Source organism: Dasypus novemcinctus, chromosome 22 (assembly GCF_030445035.2).
Source record: "Dasypus novemcinctus isolate mDasNov1 chromosome 22, mDasNov1.1.hap2, whole genome shotgun sequence".
NCBI classification, from domain to species: domain Eukaryota; kingdom Metazoa; phylum Chordata; class Mammalia; order Cingulata; family Dasypodidae; genus Dasypus; species Dasypus novemcinctus.
In genome coordinates, this window is record NC_080694.1 from 3,006,816 (window position 1) to 3,021,704 (window position 14,889).

General features: G+C 37.2%; 1 non-coding gene across 1 annotated transcript; it reads right to left on the reverse strand.

The window, feature by feature from the left end:
• Positions 1-6,561: 6,561 nt before the first annotated feature.
• On the reverse strand, positions 6,562-6,668 carry LOC111765168 (U6 spliceosomal RNA). The gene has a single exon (XR_002797573.1). It is a non-coding gene; the product is annotated as a U6 spliceosomal RNA (small nuclear RNA).
• Between the last annotated feature and the right edge of the window lie 8,221 nt (positions 6,669-14,889).

Consider the following 14,889-nt stretch of genomic DNA (forward strand, 5'->3'; position numbering starts at 1 on the left):
TGAGCTGTATGATTAGGACACAGGTCCTGGGGTGCCAAGACATTAGTTTTAGCTGACAACACAACAGGAAGCACATTTTGCAGGGTACTGTGCCTTCTCTAGAGCTTTCTTTACAAATTAATTTTCCAAAAATTGACTTAAATAACAGAAGAGAAATACTTAGAAAGAAATCAATCAGGGGCAGACAGGTTAATTGAGAAAATATTTTTCCTGAAGGAAAATGGTCACCAAATGGCTGTGACAATTTCTCTTCTGTGATTGACCTTTCTTGTCCTAATTGCAGTGGATGAATATACCATGGGTGAATTAACACCCTTTAGTGCTTTCACTTTCCCCATCAACTCAATGGGAGGTCAATATTTCTCCCTGTATCATACAATGTGTGTTTTCAAAGTTTTTACATTAATCCTTTGGTCCAAGAATGGCAGGACCCTAATGATGCACCCTGGCTCCCCAGGAAGAAAGGGCATCACCCAGTGGTCCTTGTTTAGGGCATAATCCCATGTGGAATGCTTTTGCATTTTCTCACCTGTAAGTTGAACATAAGATCAGTTATGCCATGGGAAAGCTCTGTTTTGCAACTTTTTCCCAACAAAAGAACACACTGAAACACATTTTATTCTCAAAAGGATCCCAAATTAGGCAATATTACACATATACATTATTTGATGTGAAAAGATTTGATTAAATTCATGACTGTATATGTGATAATATCATTATATAAAGTAGTGGTAGATTTAACTATATGTAAGAAAGGACAGAGTGGACAACTGAGTTGTTCCTCCTTAGCATACATCTGTTTTATTCATTGATAAGGATGATGATGTATGGGTTGAGGAAGAAAGGTTGTTAGACTTGGTTATTCCTTACATCATTAAAATGGTGGAATTTATAGTATATATATGTATATAATATATGTCAAGTTCCTTTGGGAAGGAAATCTTTCTCAGTAAAACTGGAAGAGAATAAGGAATTTGTGTAATTGAAAAATACATTGTATAACATTGTGATGTATTTAAATTTAACTGTAAGCTACTATCAATTAATATTAAGGTCATTGTCTTTTCATTATTAATTTTAGCTATATTTATGAATTACACTTTCCATTAATTTTTCCCTTTAAAATTTTCTTTCCCATCAACTTTGGGAAAATGCAACCTTTGCAAGTACCTGACCTTTTCTACTTCTGTGGTCCAGTATCCTTTTAGTGAGACCACATATTTTTGAAATTCTATTCAAGTCTGTTTCTTCCAGAATCAACATCTAATTAGCCATATGGGACCTCCATCCAGAGGCATTGCCCTTTTTAGTTAAGTTAAAGGAGATGAATACAAGGTTTTTTAAAGGGCTGTCTGGTTTGCCTTCCCCCTAGCAATAGGCTTTTGGGCTAGAATTAGAGGGAACAGTTGACTTTGAGGGAACATTTGACTTTGACACTACTTAGCTTTTCTCCTGAAGAGGTATTTCAGGCCATCCAGTGACTGGCATTTGTACATCCTGTCAGATGCTTCTGGTGAGCTGGCATTTTCTTGGGTAGCAGGCTTCCCTCAGGATTAGTGCACCAAGTTGGAAATTCCTTTAACTTTAATTGCTGTGAGAGTGGTTAGAACTACAGAGTCAAGTTCCTTACATTTTGGTTCTAATTGAGTAACTCCTACTAATTTCTTTGATTGTCTTCACCAGGCTTTGTCTTTCAAAAACCATTTGGCTAAAATGGTTAGGGCATCCTTCCCCAGCTGAGTGCCTTGGTCAAGTCCATGAAAGATTTTCCCCTGCACTGCTCTTGGCAGATAGACTTGAGTATCCATAACAAGCCACCCATTAGCCTCCAGGGTGAACCCCAGGCTAGCTGCCCTGGTTTGTTCATCCTGAGTATACTGTGGAACTTCAAGTACTGGTACAGGTGCTGGAGTAAGTGGTATGAGGGAAACTGGGTTTGTGCTGCCACTTTAGCAGCTGCATCAGCTCAAATATTTCCCTTTGCCATAGTAGTGTCTGTTTTCTGATGCCCTGGCAATGCATAACTGCTATTTCTTGAGGCAACAGTATGGCTTCCAGTAAATCCCAGATTTCTTGCCTGTGTTTAATAGGTGGCCCACTGTTAGTAAGCAAGCCTTGTTCTCATCCCACAGCAGACTGAGCATGAAGGTCAAGGAAAGCATACTTGGAGTCTATGTAAATATTAGCCCATTTTCTGGCTGCTAGCTTCAAACTTTGGGTAAGGGCAATCAGCTCTGCTTTCTGGGCTGAAGTTCCAGGGGAAAGAGCTTTGACCTCTGTGGTTTTAAATTGAGAAACCATTCTATAGCCTGCCCTTTTAATTCCTTTTTAAATAAAATTGCTTCCATCTGTGATTTATTCAATGTCTGGGTTCACAAGAGGCTCATCTTTTAAATCTGGCTTGCTTGAATAATTTTGGTTAAGAGTTTTAAGGCAGGAGTGGAGAAGGGGCCCCTCAGGATCTGACTTGGGGTCTTCTAATGGTAGTAGGGTGGCTGGGTTGAGAGTCTGACACACCCTTATCTGCACCTCAAGGGTTTCTAGTAACTGAGCCTGGTATTTAATTAACTGGCTATCTGTAAGCCACTGGTGGCCTCTGGCTTTAAGCATATTCTTCACCTGGTAAGGGTGAAGACTGTGGGAGGTTGCCCCCAAGTTAATTTGGTGGCTTTCTTAATTGAAAGAGCTGTTGGCCCCACTGTTCTGAGGCAAGATGGCGGTTCCTTTATTGTATAGACATGTTCATTAACTACTCAGAAAATGAAGTTTACCAAGACTTTTAACATTTTCAGTAATTAGTAAGATTTTGACAATGTTCTTTCATAATCTGTAATGAACGTCTCACGACAATGCAAGGTGTTGGTGGAGGGCTGATGTGTGGGTCCTCTGTATAAGGTTATGCATGTTTGCTTTGTAAGTCCACAACTTTTACTATGCACTTATTGTTTATGTATGCTCATATATAAATGATATAAAGATAGTAATAATTATAGGGTGGGTTGGGGGAAAATACTTCGGTTAGTGGTAATATTTTGACAATGCTCTTTAACCTTTAGTTTAAATGGTTAACAGCAATGCGAGGTATTGGTGGTAGGTTGAGTTATGAGAGTCCTATATGATGGCATGTATGTTTGTTCTGTAAGTTCACAACTGTTACTACACACATATTGTTTATGTATGTTTATGTGTGAGTGATACACTTCAATAATTTTTTAAATGAAAAAAAATGTTTGCTTTAAAAAAAAAAAAGTACAGCCGTCTTCATCCCTGTTCACCCCTTCCCCGCCCGCGGTCCCCATCCCCTGCCACCGCTGCCCAGACAGGGGAGGGCTGGATGATCAGAGGAGAAATCAAGAGGGGCTGAGCTCGCTGGGAAGGAGCGGGAAGGCGGGAAGTGGCAGCCAAGAGCCACCGCCCCCTCGGCAGCCTGAGGCTCTGCAGCGTTGGCAGGGAGGCAGGAGCAGCGAGGGTGGGGGGAGGGCTGGTGGGTGGGTTGTGTGTGCGTGAGCGTGTGTCTGAGCAGGGATCAGGCTGGGTGGGAGATCAGGCGGGGTGCTCCAGGGCGCTCCGGGGCGCCTTCCCCCAACGCCCCAAAGCATCCCTGCTGGCGCCCACACAATAGCCATTTATTTTTTTAAACAGAGTTTCTGTCCTAGAGGGGTTTCTGTTTTAAATTTTACCACACTGTGTAGATGCAGGTCTTTAAAAAGAAAATTCAAACAAAACCACGTCCCTCTTACAAAAGACTGTACTTCTCTTTTACTTAATGAATAATATCTAAATAAGTGTTACTGACATTTAAGGTCTTTGGAAAATTGACTCAAACTTACCTATAATTACCATATTTTATGTAGTCCATATATGCAATAATCCCTCCCCAAATTTAGTTACTTGCTTTTTAAATTTTTTTCTTTATTAAAGAAGTTGTGAGCTTACAAAACAGCCATGCACAAAATACAGGGATCCTATTACCACTCTGCCACCAACACCTTGCTTTGGTGTGGAACATTTGTTTCAATTGATGACAGGATATTTTCACAATTGTACTATTAACTAGAGTCATTGTTTAACATAGCATTCACTGTGCAGTGTTTCAAGGATTTTTAAAAATTTTATTCTTTTAGTATATATACAATCTAACATTTCCCCTTTTACTCACATTCAGATATGAATTTCAGTGGTGTTAATTGTATTCACAATGTTGTGCTACCATCAACACAATCCAATACGAACCTTTCCATGATTCCAAATAGGAACCCAGCACACTGTAAACTTTAACTTCCCACTCCCTATCCCCACTTCCTCCCCTAGTAACCTGTACTCTAAGTTCTGATTCTAAGAGTTTTCTTGTTCTTATTATTTCAAATCAGTGAGTTACATGCTTTTTTCCCCCTCCCCTATGCAACCTTATAATGTAACCTCCATTTCTGTGCCATGCAATTCTTTAGGCCTGGACTTTTAACTCTGCATCTCTTTAAGAGCAAGTTGTCATGTCACCTTAGAACTAATTTTGAACCTGTCATTCCATAGGTTCTTCAGCCTCCTCTGCATTCTCCTAATGCATTGCAGGCACAAATGTGATCCTGAACACTCTGATATATTTCATCACTGCATCTACCTAATTCATCTATCCATTTGGTAGATTTTGTTAAAGCACTGTATTTCTCTATTTGTAGTTCCAACAATGTCTACAAAATGCCTTCACCTTTACATTGAAAAAGTTAGTATTTATGAAAATGTGGGGGAAAATGCAATCTTTGTACATTCTAACTTTACAATAACTATGACCTTTTGTTTTGTACTCAAGGTAGATGGAAAACCTATGGCCAATGGCCTGTGATCATGGGATAATCAAAGATATCACACAGTGGTATTCTCTACTTTGGCCTTTTCCCTTCACATATTTCCAAAGTTTGATTTCCCAGTACTGGGTCTTAATTGTCATGGAATTGACATAAATCCCTGAGATTAGCACATTTTATGGCTTCATCTTTCAGGAGTGAATGATCAAAGTGAGAGTAGTGCAGTGGCCTAATGAGAGTGCCCTCCCTGGAGTCATTCTGTTAGGTTTTTCAGGTAAGCCTCAGATGGAGCTGGTTCTTTTTGGAATAATCTTGTTCTATTACCTCATGACCCTTCTAGGCAACACTATTATCATTTCAGTGTCCATCTTGGACTCTAAACTCTGCACTCCTATGTACTTTTCCTGTCCCATCTCTACTTCCTGGACCTCTGTTTGACCAGCAGTAGCATTCCCCAGCTTCTAGTCAACCCTGTGTGGTTCAGATAAGTCCATCATATCTGGATGCTGCATGATTCAACTCTATGTCTTCCTTGCACTGGGCTCCACTAAGTGTATCCTCCTGGCTGTGATGTACTATGATCACTACGTTGCTGTTTGCCATCCTCTACATTATGCTTTTGTCATGCATTATCAGCTCTGCCATGTCTTGGCCTCTATGGCATGGTTCAGTGGGGTGGCTTCCACATTGATTCAGTCTACACTCACCCTTCAGCTGCCCTTTTGTGGTCAATGCCATGTAAGTGGTGAACATTTCTTCTGTGAGGTGCCTGGCATGTATGGATACCACATTCAACCAGGCTGAGCTCTTTGGGCTAGTATATTATTCCTGGTGGTGCCTTTGTTACTCATCCTAAACTCCTATGGGTACAATGCCCAAGCAGTTTTGAAAATCAAGTCAACCATTGGAAGACAAAGCATTTGGGACCTGCTCTTCCCACCTGATGGTGGTCATTGTCTTCTATGGCACCTTTACCTTCATGTATCTGCAGCAAGCCAGAAGTAGATCCAAAGACCAGGGAAAGTTTGTTTCCTTCTTCTACATCGTGGTGACCCCCATGCTTAACCCACTCATTTATACCCTAAGGAACAAGGAAGTAAAGGTAGCACTGAGAAAAATCTTGAGAAGCTCAATGATTGTGTGGGACATGATTATCAAGAAACATTTAGGAGAGACTTACTAAGGATGAATCATATAATGAATGGTGACTCAATAAATAATTTGGTTCTGTTCATAACCCTACCAATGGGAGTCAGTAGAAGAGATTAAATTATAGCTTGAATTTCAGAGTCAGAACAATTTGAGTTTGAATGCCCGTTTCACCTCATAAGAGTTGTGGGACTTGGCCAATTTGCACAACCATTACTTTATCTCTAAACTGGGCTGTATACTAGCACCTGAAATGGAACAGACCCAATTAAAACAGATGACTCTTCTAAGGATTTACTATTTTTAAAGCTTGTTTTCATGAAGTTTATTCTACTTAATAGTCATAGCCATACATTAGATGACTTATAAAAATTGATTATAAAACTATTACAATTTTTCTTTTGAAAATATCAAAGTATTTTGGTCAGTTGCTCAGGACAGAAAGAGCAAACCCTAAACTTCAGTGACGTTCTATCAACGATGGATTGTTGAGCCCTTTCGTTCCCCTCTGTAAGCCTGGTTACACTCTGGGTTCATCTTAGTGCTGCACCCCACCTCCAGTCCTGTATTATAAGTTTCTGATTTTTTTTTTAACATTTTTTTTATTGACAAAAATATGGAATGCTTCACGAATTTGCGTGTCATCCTTGCGCAAGGGCCATGCTAATCTTCTCTGTATCGTTCCAATTTTAGTATATGTGCTGCCGAAGCGAGCACTGATTTTTTTTTTTGCATTTCTCCCCTCACTAGGTTTTTGAGAGCAAGTACATTATGATTTAATCACAGTTTAAAGTAAAATCTTTATATGAGCTTACAATGACTCCAGACCTTTTCCATTTAAAACTTCATATTAAATTATGTATTTCTCTCTAACTGGGTGCTTTTCCCATTAAAAATTTATTGAAGTATATTAGTCATACATGAACATACATACACAATAAATGTGTAGTATAAGTTGTGAACTTACAAAGCAAGCATGCATAACATCATGCAGGCACCCATACATCTCCCCACCACCAATACCTTGCATTGTTGTGAAACATTTGTAACAAATTATGAAAGAGCATCATCAGTGTATTACTATTATAATAACTATGGTACATAGATTACATTTGGTGTATTTTTCCACCAACCCACCCTATTTTTTTTTTTTTTGTTCATAAACCACACAACTTATTAAAGTGTACATCATTGGTATTTGGTATAATCACAGAGTTGTGAATTTATCACTTCAATTAATATTAGACCATTTTCATTACTCTAAAAAAAAAAAAAGAAAAAATATCAACAAAAAACAAACCAGAATAATCCTCATATGCTAGTACTACTCATTTTAAGTCCTATGATGTGCTTTCACCATTTTCATTCATTTGCAATATTTGCAAATTTTTAACCAATTCTGCAAAGATTAAACTTCAGTTTTCCATGCTGTAACCCCATTCTATTTTCTGATGACATATTCAAGCTATTAACTCCATGATTTTACTCATTATATTTAGTTCATAATAGTGAAATCATACAATATTTCTCCCTTTGTGCCTGGCTTCCTTCACTCAACATAACGTCCCGTAGGTTCAACCATATTGTTATGTTTCAGGACTTCATTACTTTTTACTGCTGAATAATATTCCATCATATGTATATACCAGTTTGTTTATCCATTTGTCAGTTGATGAACATGTGGGCTGATTCCATCTTTTGGCAATTGTGAATAATGTTGCTGCATACATTAGTGTGCAGATGTCTGTTCATGTCACTGCTCTCAGTTCTTCTGGGTTATATACCTAGTAGTGATATTGCTGGGTCACATGGTAAATCTGTGTCTAATTTCCTTAGGAACCACCAAACAGACTTCCACAGTGGCCGTACTGTCCTACATTACCACTAACAGTGAATAAGCATTCCTACCTCTCTACATCCTCTCCAACATCTTTAGATTTCTGTTTTGTTAAAGTGGCCATTCTAGAAGGTATGAAATGAAATCTCATTGTAGCTTTGATTTGCATTTCCTTAATAGTCAATGATGTTGAACAGTTTTCATGTGTTTTTTCACCATTTGTGTTTCTTTTTTTAGAATAATATCTATTCAGGTTTTTTGCCCATTTTTAAAATTGAGTCATCTGTCTTTTTGTTCCTGAGTTGTAGGATTTCTTTATATAATGGGTATTAGACTCTTGTCTCATGTGATTTCCAAATATTTTCTCCCATTGAATAGGATGCCTTTTTACCCAATTCACAATGTCCTTTTTTGGAGGAGAAGTGTTTAATTTTGAGGAGGTCCCATTTATCTATATCCTTTTTTCTTATGCTTTGGAAGTAAGATTTAAGAGAACCCCACCTTCTACAAGGTCTTTTAGATGTTGCCGTACATTATCTTCTAGGAGTTTTATAGTCCTGGCTTTTATGTTTAAGACTTTGATCCATTTGGATTTGATTTTTGTACAGGGGGTGAGATAGGATTTGTCATTCATTCTTTTGGTTATGGATATTCAGTTTTCCCAGCACCATTTATTGAAGAGAATATTCTGGTCCAGAGAAGGGGATTTTGTAGGTTATCAAAAATCATTTGACCTTAAAGGAGGGTCTATTTCTGAACTCTCAATTTCATTCCATTGGCCAGTATATCTATCTTTATGCAAAACCCTGCTGTTTTGACCACTGTAGCTATGTAATACACTTCAAGGTCAGAAAGGCATGAGTCTTCTGACTTTGCTCTTCTTTTAAGGATGTTTATGTCTGTTCAGAATTCCTTTCCCTTCCAAATAAATTTGTAAGTGACTTTACTATATCTGTAAAGTGAGCTGTTGGAATTTTGATTGATAATGCATTGAATCTATAAATGAGTTTGGGTAGAATTGACATCTTCACAATGTTTAGTCTTCCAATGCATGGACACATAATGTCCTTCCATTTGTTTGGGTCTTCTTTGATTTCTTTTAGCAGTGTTTTGTAGTTTTCTGAATAAAGATCCTTTACATTCTTGGTTAAATTAACTTCTAGATATTTGAGTCCATTTTTGTTATTACGCATACAATTTTTTCTTGATTTCTTCTTCAACTTGCTCATTATGATCATCCTTGTCTTGTTCCTGAGAGAGAAAGCTTTCGACCTCTCCCCATTGAGTATGATGTTGGCTGTGATATATTCATATATGTCCTTGATTATTCTAGGAACTTTCCTTCTATAACTATCTTCTGAATTATTTTTATTAAGAAAGAAAGCTGTATTTTATCACATGACTTTTCTGTGTCAATTGAGATGCTCATTTCCCCCCCTTCACTTTGTTAATGTGATGTGTTTGATTTTCTTGGGTTAAAGCACCCTTTCATATTAAGAATAAAACCCACTTAATCATGGTGTATAATTCTTTTAATATGCTTTTGGATTCTGTTTACAAGTATGTTGTTGAGAATTTTTGCATCTATGCTCATTAGAGAGATTAGTCTGTAATTTTCTTTCCTTGTATATTTATCTGACTTTGGTATTAGAGTGATGTTGGCTTCATAAAATGTATTGGGTAATTTTCCTTCCTTTTCAACATTTGGTGAAATTTAAGCAGAATTGGAATTAATTATTTTCAAATAGATGGTTTAATTCACCTATAAAGTATCTTGGACTTTTCTTTGATGGGAGAATTTTGATAACTTTTGATTCAATCTCTTATTTGTGATTGGTTTGCTGTGTTCCTGTGTTTCTTGTAAAGTCCATGTATGTTGTCTGTGCATTTCTAAGAATTTGTCCATTTCATCTAGGTTGTCTAATTTGTTTGAATATGGTTTCTTATAATATTCATTTATGGTCTTTTTATATCTGTGAGGTCAGTCATAATGCCCCCCTTTCATTCTTGATTTTATTTATTTATATCTTCTCACTTTTTTTCTTTGTTAGTATAGATAAGGGTTTGCCATTTTTATTGATCTTCTCAAAGAACCAGCTTTTGGTTTTGTTAATTTTTTCCTATTGTCTTTTTTTTCTTTCTGTTTAGTTTTCTTTCTTCTCTAATCTGTATTTTTTAACTTACTGTTTGATTAGGATTGGTTTGCTATAATTTTTCTAGTTTCTCCAAGTGTTCAGCTTGGTCTTTGATTTAAAATTTTTCATCCTTTTTAATGTAGGCATTTAGTGCTATAAATTTCTCTTTCAATCCTGCCTTGGCTGTATCCCTTAAGTTTTGGTAATTTGTTTTCTTATTTTCATTCACCCTGAGATAGCTACTAATTTATCTTGCAATTTCTTCTTTGACCCACTGGTTATTTAAGGGTGTGTTGATTGGCCTCCATATATTTGCAAAATTTCCCTTTTTCCACCAAGTATTGATTTCCATTTTCATTCCACTATTATCACTGAGGGTGCGCTGTATAATTTCAAACTTATAAAATTTATTCAGCGCTATTTGTGCCAAACATGTGGTCTACTCTGAAGAAAGATCCATGAGTACTTGTGAACAATTTTTACCTGTTCATTTGGGTGGAATATTCTGTATATCTGTCTGGTCCAGCTCATTTATCACATTGTTCAAGTTCCCTGTTTCTTTGTTGATCTTCTGTCTAGTTGTTCTATTGATTTGAGTGGCATGTTGAAGTCTCCAAGTATTATTGTAGAGATGTCTATTTCTCTTTTCTGTTTTGCCAGAGCTTGCCTCATGTATTTTGGGGATCCCTGGTTAGGTTCATAGATATTTATGGCTGTTACTCCTTCTTGTTGGATTCTCCCTTTTATTACTTTATAATGGCCTTTTGCATCTCTTATCACCTTTTTCAACTTAAAATCTGTTTTTTCTGTAGTGTAGCTACCCCTATTCTCTTTTGGTTACTGTTTGTGTGAAATATCATTTTCCAACCTTTCATTTTCAGTTTACTTATATCCTTAGTCTAAGGTGATTCTCCTGCAAACAGCATATGGAAGGCTCATGATTTTTTACCCATTCTGTCAGCCTATGTCTTTTGATTAATCCACTAACATTCAGTGTTATTACTGTGAAGGGATTATTTCAACGATTTTTATCCTTTGACTTTCATATGTCATATCTTACTTTTGTCTGTCTTTTTATCCTTTTGGTTACCCTTTCTGATAGTCTTCACTTCTGCACTTTTCTCCAAGCCTCTCTCTCATCTTATCATTTCTGGCTGCAGAACTCCCTTTAGTGTAGCCTGTAGAGCTATATTCTTGTTTACAAATCTCTTAGTTTCTGTTTATATGTTAATACTATAAACTCACCATGATATTTGAAGGACAGTTTTGGCAGATAATGAATTCTTGGCTGGTAGTTTTTCTCTTTTGGTATCTTAATTATATCATACCACTGCCTTTTCACCTCCATGATTTCTGAAGCGATATCCACACTAAGTCTTATTGGACTTACTGGACCTTGTATGTGTTGATTTGCTTATCCCTTGCTACTTTTTGAATTTTCTCTTTATCTTTGGCATTTGCCACTCTGAATATTTTCTTTCTTGGTGTAGCTGTATTTGGGTTTATTCTAATTGAAATACTCTGTGCTTTCTGAACACATATATTCATGTCTTTCATGAGAGCTGGGAAATTTTCAGCCATTATATCCTCAAATATTCTTTCTGCCCCTTTTCCCTTCTTTTTCCCTTCTGGAACTCCTATAATGTGTGTGTTGGGGTACTTCTTATTATCATTTAACTCATTGAGCTCAAGTATTTCCAGGCTTTTCTCTTTCTGTTTGTCTTCTGTTCAATTTACGCTGGTCTGTCCTCTACATAGTTGATACTGTTCTCTGTGATTTCAAATCTGCTGCTTTATGCCTCTATTGTATATTTAATCTCACTTATTTTATCTGTTATTCCTATAAGCTCTCCTATTTTTCTACCCAAGGTTGCAAAAAAATTTTTTTTTGCACTCATGAAGTGTATTCATAATGTCTTCTATTTCTTTAGCCATGTTGTCCTTCAACTCTATGATTTGATTTAGGAATTTGTATGAACCTCATTGATTAATTATTTCAAATCCTGCATGTCATCTGGAGCTTTGCTTTGTTCCTTTGCTTTAGTCATACCTTCCTCTTTCTTAGTATTGCTTGTAATGTTTTGCTGATGATTAGGAATCTGATTATTATGCTTGAGTTTACTCTGATGTTCAGTTTCTCTCTTGCCAAGAGATTTACTGTTAAGTAGCTGTGTGCTACCAATGTTCTTTGATTCTTGGTTCAATTTTTTCTAGATATTTAGGACTATCCCTATTTTACTGCTCAAACCAGGGCTAAGGACTCAGTAATGGGGTGCAGGTCAGTTGCCAAGGGCCTTGGAGGGAAGCCAGTAAAGGCAGCTGATTGCCTTCTTCATGTTTTTAGTATTTTTCCCTCATTTTCATGCACTTTTCTGGTCTTTCAGCAGATGGAGGTCTTTGGCAGACCTCGGAGCTTAGACCCCAGATGCTAGGGTGAATGCATTCATTGAACCCCCAGGGCTGACCTTGCAGAAACAATGTCCTCAGGGCAGGCCAAGCTTCGCAAAAACAGTTTATCATAAGTTTTTCTCCTCCCTTGGCTGGCCTATCCCTATGTCTACTCAGCAACCATCCCAGGGCAGGAAAGCAGGTGTTTGAGAAGACAAATTATCTTTAGCTCTCTGCTAGCTCCAGGGGCAAACAATTTCATGGCCTCACCTGGCCTAGAAATGTGTAATCCCTGGGATGAATTACACCAAATTCACTGGCCAAAATCTGAATTTGCTAGAAAGTCTGTCTCTCCATCTCCCCTTACCTGGAGAAGAGGAACCCTGCAACCCCCTCACTCTGCTGTTTGTTCCAAGGGCGGCGGGGGGGAGGGGGGGCATGTGTAACAGCAACTGCTGCTACAGGTTTACTCTTGGGATTTTTCCAGCCAGCTGAGGCTCCTTTCCTTTGCCCCTCTCTCGTCTGTGTTCACCTTCCCTGGTGTCCTGAGTCCAAAAGCAGCCCTCCAGAGAGTCTTCTGGAAGAGAAGCGATTCTTCTGCCTCTCTAATTCTGTTTCTACTTGGGGGTTTTAAGGATTCTCAAAATTAACACATCAAAACTAAAATCACAAGCTCTCTAAGTTTCTGTTTGCTCTTCACTCTTTCTGATATCAGAATAAGGAAAACATTTATCTGTCACCTGTGACAGCATGTTTAACCTATTCTTCCTTCTCACTTACTGTATGTAACCTATCCACAATAATGTAAATTTTTTTCTTTTTAGTTATGTCTCTAATATATCCACTTCTTTGCAGTTTGTTTCAAACACCTGTCATGTGGACTACTAGACAGAGATAATTGATTAAATAATTAATCAAGCATATCCTTTATCCTATCACACATTACCAGGTGTACATAATTTTAATACATCATGGAACTTTGCTTGTCTTATTTCCTTCTTTAAAAAATGGGTTCATTCATTTATTTTTATTATTTTTCAAAGATTTTTAAATTTCTCAACCCACTCCCTTGTTTTTTGTGCTTGTTCTCTGCTTTCTGTGTCTGTTCATTGTGTGCTCTCTGTGTCTGCTCATCTTGTTTTAGGAGGCCCTGGGAACTGAACCCAGGACCTCCTGTGTTGGAGGGAGTTGCCCAATCACTTGAGCCACATCTGCTCCCTGCTTGTTGTGTCTCTCCCTGTCGCATCTCCTTGTTGCTTTATTTCATTGCATAAGCTCACTGTGCAAGCCTATTGCATCAGCTTGCTTTCCTGCTGGTCTTCTTTAGAATGCACTGGGAACTGAACCCAGGACCCACAGATGGGAAGCAGGTGCCCAACTGCTTGAGCCACGTCTGTTCCCCCTGGGTTCATTTATTATCGATGCACTGATGATATATATGTGCACAAATAGTACCATGTCTTAATAGAGTTACAAACTAATGATGCAGCTGAGCTTATTGGTAGATTTTTTACTATATGGTGATATTTATTATGAAAAAAAAAGTCAACAATAAGGGAAAATTCTCTCATTTCAACAAATTGTCAGATATCTACCTCATTCTAACTAAAGATTTTTACATGTATTTTTAAATTTTATTTTGATATTTGGTACTGAATTGACATTGACATTAGATAAAGAAACATTATCTAAACAGTAAGCCTCATCTTGAAGGAGGAAAGAATCATGTTACTATTTGCTAATGACAAATATATTAATATATGTAAAAGAAAGGAAAAAATATACAGGTGAGTTTAAAAGAGGTTGACAGCTTTAGGAGCCAATAGTTTTTAGGTGGTTTGATACATTTTAAGGGTAGGGAGTAAATTCCTTTAAAAGTTGTTAGAAGTGTCAGAGGATATATTCACACAATAAAGCAGGACATGGTTAGAAAGGGAATGCTATCCATTGTACTGAGAAAGTCACAAAAGTCTCTGAATTCCCAGTAAACTGAGAAAGGGGAAAGCAAAAGTGATTTTTTTCTTACAATGTAGATTTTAGAAATTCCCAATAAGTATGAATAGATAATTATGGGACCATGTGAAAATATAAATTCTCCAAATTAAAATAACTCAATGTTTACAACTGAGATACTTTAATATAAGGAAAGAGGAGTGGGAATAGAATTATTCATTTAGCAACTGCAGAAATATAAAATGAACATTATAAAATAGTGAGAACAGAACACAGCACTAGAATGCCTAACATTTGCTGCTCAAATAAATTCAGTCAGTAGCTTACTTGATACTCTGTGCCAGTTACTCAAGGGATTTATGCAAGAGACTTCTTCTCTATAGACCACTCAATGATAATCTTTTTCTACTGCCTCATGTAGACATTATCAAGGAGTAATCAGAATGAATTTAATTTGCAAGGTGATTACAAGTGCACCAGGTTAAGTTGCTGATACCTTACTGCACAACAGAAGGTTTCTTTTTTTTTTTAATCCATGGCCATGTCCCAGGATCCTCTATTGTGGACATTTTAATGAGCTAAATGTTTCCCACAGAGGAAAGATAGTAATTCTCTTACCCATCTG